This window comes from Ovis canadensis, chromosome 1 (genome assembly GCF_042477335.2).
Source record: "Ovis canadensis isolate MfBH-ARS-UI-01 breed Bighorn chromosome 1, ARS-UI_OviCan_v2, whole genome shotgun sequence".
Taxonomy (NCBI): domain Eukaryota; kingdom Metazoa; phylum Chordata; class Mammalia; order Artiodactyla; family Bovidae; genus Ovis; species Ovis canadensis.
This window is the reverse complement of record NC_091245.1, coordinates 2,291,265-2,295,110: the sequence shown is the minus strand read 5'-3', so window position 1 is coordinate 2,295,110 and position 3,846 is coordinate 2,291,265. Positions and strand designations below refer to the sequence as shown.

Here is a 3,846-nt window from a genome sequence, read left to right as displayed (position 1 = left end):
TCCAGTAGACACGTTTCCGCGTCTTCCTGCCCCTCCTCCGCTGACGGGCGTTCAGGTTGCTTCCGTGTCCTGGCTCCTGCGAGCAGTGCTGCAGTGAACCCGGGGTGCAGGCTTCCTTTCAGACCATGGTTTTCTCCACACACACGCCTAGGAGGGGGATCGCTGAATCATATGGTAGCTCTATGTTTAGTTTTTCAAGGAACCTGCCTCCTGTTCCCCATAGTGACTGCACCAATTTACATTTCTACCAACCGTGTAGGTTGCCTGTGTTCTTTATTTTCTTCCATTCTTTTGCATTCACTGAAAAATATTATTATTCCATTTGTTCTTTATATTACTTTGGATGTTTCACATTCCTTCACTTTTTCTCTCAGTTGTTACAAAAAAAATTAAGCTTGTATTTTTGAATTAATACAACTCACAGTAGCATTTTTATTTACTTTCTGAACAAGGTAAAAAGCCTTAGATGATTTGTACCCTAATTACCCCTCCTAAATTGCATATATTTGGTGTTTCGTATTTAAATCTCTCTCTGTTTTAACCTTCAAGCACTTTATAGAATCCAGATATCTCAATATTTTTGCCCTTTTCCTTGATTTATTGTTTCTGCCATCTCTGAGTTTCCATCTGGGACCAATTTCCTTCTACCTGAAGATCATCTTTCGGTTATTTCCTGTATTTTGTGTCCATTAGTGACAAACTCTCTCAGTTTTATCTTGCTGGTAAATGTTTTTATATCACTTTCCTTCTTTCTTTTTTAAAAATAATTTTTACTGTTTAAATTGAGAAACAATTCTTATATGACAAAAATTTCACGATTTCACAATTTTAAAGTGTATAAACAGGTGTGTTTTTCCTGTTTGTTTTAGTATATCCACAATGCTGTTCAGTCATCACCACTAGCTACTTTCAGAATAATCTCCACCCTCCTGCTCTCCCAGCCCCTGGCTACTGCTCATATCCTTTTTGTCTCTGAGTTTACCTTTTCTGGACATTTCCACGGAATCATAGAATTTGTGCCCTTTCATCTGGTTTTGTTTACTTAGCACTGTTTTCAAGGCTTCTCCATATTGTGTCTTGTATTAGAACTTTATTCCCTGTATGGCTAAATATTGTTCCATCCCATGGCTATATCGAATGTTGTCTATTCGTCATTTGCCGGACATTTGGCTCACATCCACTTCCTGGCTATTATGAATGTTTGTGACTTTATGTTTTCAGTGCTCTTGGGTTACATGCCTGAGAGGGGACTGCCACTGTTAACATGGTAGCGCGACTCTTTTCTGCAGCAGCGGCGCCACCTTCACACTTACACGAACGCTGTGTGACGGTGCCAGCTCCTCCGCATCCTCACTGACGGGTGCTGTTCTCTGTTTTTCCACTATAGACATTCTGGTGGGTTGAGTGGATCTCATACTGGGCTTCAGCCCTGATTTCTCTAATGACTAACGATGCTGAACATCTTCTCCTGTACTTAATGGCCATTTGTGTATCTTCTTTGGAGAAATGCTTATTCAAGTCCTTTGCCCATTGAAAAAATTGATTGTCTTTTTGTTGCCGAGTTGTAAGAGTTCTTTATGGTTTATGGAGACTAGGTCCTTAACAGATATATACTTTGCAGACACTTTATCTCGTGGTTTGTATTTTCATTTTCTTGATAATGTCTTTTGAGACGTAAAATGTTTTAATTTCAATGAAATCCAATCATTTCCTTACTATTGTTGCTTGTGTTTTTGAGTTATATTTAGGGAACTGCTGACTAATCCCAGGTCGTGACAGTTTACACTGATCTTTTCTTCTATGCTAATGGTTTCAGGGCTTATTTTAGGTCTTTTCCTGTTTTGAGTTCATTTTTGTGTGTACTGTGAAGTAGTGCTTTAAATTCCTTTTGTGTGTGTGTGTGGATTTCCAGTTGTTCCATCACTGTTTGTTGAAGGTTTTATTCTTTTCCTATTAATTGGTCTTGGCACCCTGTTGAAAATCAATTGGCTACAAAGGGATGGAAAGCCAACTGACAGTCTTACTCCTGCAGTAGCTTCTTTGAAGGGACAGTCTTTTTCCTCAGGCTGCATTTAAGACTTTTCCGTTTCAGTTTTAAATATTTTTTCTCTGATATACATGAGTGTGCTGTTCTTTGCATTAACTCTGCTTTAATTTAGGGCTCATGAATCTGCAGATTAGTATTCTCCATCGGTTTGATAAAACACTTGGCCATCATCTCTTCCAATTCAGATTCACCCTGTGTCTCTGTCTCCTGTTTTGGTAACTTATTCTGTGGATGCGTCCTTGGTGGTTCTGAGTATCAGATACACGTTTTGCAAGGTTGTTTTCTATTGTCACCAGCAGCTCCACAAAACAAGCGACACGGCAAAGTCACTGCCTGGGCACTGGGCCTCTCGGACGTCCTTTTCAAAACTGGTTTATGTCTCCAGGGCAAAGAGCTCTCAGCATTGGAATCCCTGGTCCTCTGTGTTTATCTTGAACTTTGTTAGCAATTCTTCACTAAGTCATTAACTAACTCTCCTAAATGTTCAATCAGATCTCATTTTATTGTTGATCTTTCTAATAGTCTTCAGCAGGAAGTTTAGTTTGACCTACCTAATTCACCATCACTGGAGGTGTAATTCTCCTGATCTGAGGACTGAGGTCATGTCACCCCATGGAAATAGAAACTTCTCAATGGTGACTTTTCAAGAGTTCTTGCTGGAGGGATCTGAGGGTGGTCTGCAGACCCAGGCCCTGCTGTTTGCTCTGTTCCTGGCCCTGTACGTGGTGGCCGTCCTGGGGAACCTCACCATGATGGTGGTCATCACGCTGGATGCCCGTCTGCACTCCCCGATGTACTTCTTCCTCAAGAACCTCTCCTTCCTGGACCTGTGCTACTCGTCTGTCATCGCCCCCAAGGCCCTGGCCACCTTCCTGTCCTCCTCCAAGCTCATCACCTTCACAGGCTGTGCCATCCGGCTGTTCTTCTTCTCCCTGATGGGCACCACCCAGGGGGTCCTCCTGGCCGCGATGGCCTATGACCGCTTCGTGGCCATCTGCAGCCCCCTGCGCTACCCCATCTCCATGCGCCCCTCGGTCTGTGCCCGCCTGATGCTGGGCTGCTACTGCGGGGGCTGCCTCAACTCCATCCTGCAGGCCAGCTTCACATTCAGCCTCCCGTTCTGCAGCTCCAACCACATCGACCACTTCTTCTGTGATGTCCCCCCTGCTCCAGGTTGCCTGTGGCGACACAGCCCTCAATGAGCTGCTCTCGTTTGGCGTCTGTGGGGTCATCACTGTGGGTGTGACAATCGTGGTCTTCACCTCCTACGGCTGCATCACCGTGACCGTCCTGAGGATGCGCTCAGCAGCTGGACGCCACAAAATCTTCTCCACCTGTGGCTCCCACGTGACTGCAGTGACTGTCCTTATTGGGACTGTCTTTGTCATGTATGCCCAGCCAGGAGCTGTGGCGTCCATGGAGCAGGGCAAGGTGGTCTCTGTCTTCTACACCCTGGTCATCCTGATGCTCAACCCCCTCATCTACAGCCTGAGAAACAAGGACGTGAAGGATGCCCTGCGGAGACTGGGGCAGAGACACACAGCCACGTGATGGAGGGTGGCCAGAGAAGAGGCATGGGTTTGATCCTTGTTCAAGGAACTAATATCCTAAAATTCTGTTCTCTTGAATTTTTGTGTACTTAAAAAAGTAGGCAAAATTAATTTTAATAGAATAAAACTTTTGAAGGACTTAAACTACTTGATTTCAGGATTTACTATAAAAATCAGAGAAATCACAACAGTGTAACTTGGGCATACTGAAACAGAGTCAAGAATACAGACTAAATTTATGCATATAAG

General features: G+C 43.9%; 1 pseudogene; it reads left to right on the top strand.

The window, feature by feature from the left end:
* The first annotated feature begins 2,649 nt into the window (after positions 1–2,649).
* LOC138428742 (olfactory receptor 9S13-like) lies at positions 2,650–3,598 on the top strand (annotated as a pseudogene).
* The last annotated feature ends 248 nt before the right edge of the window (positions 3,599–3,846 follow it).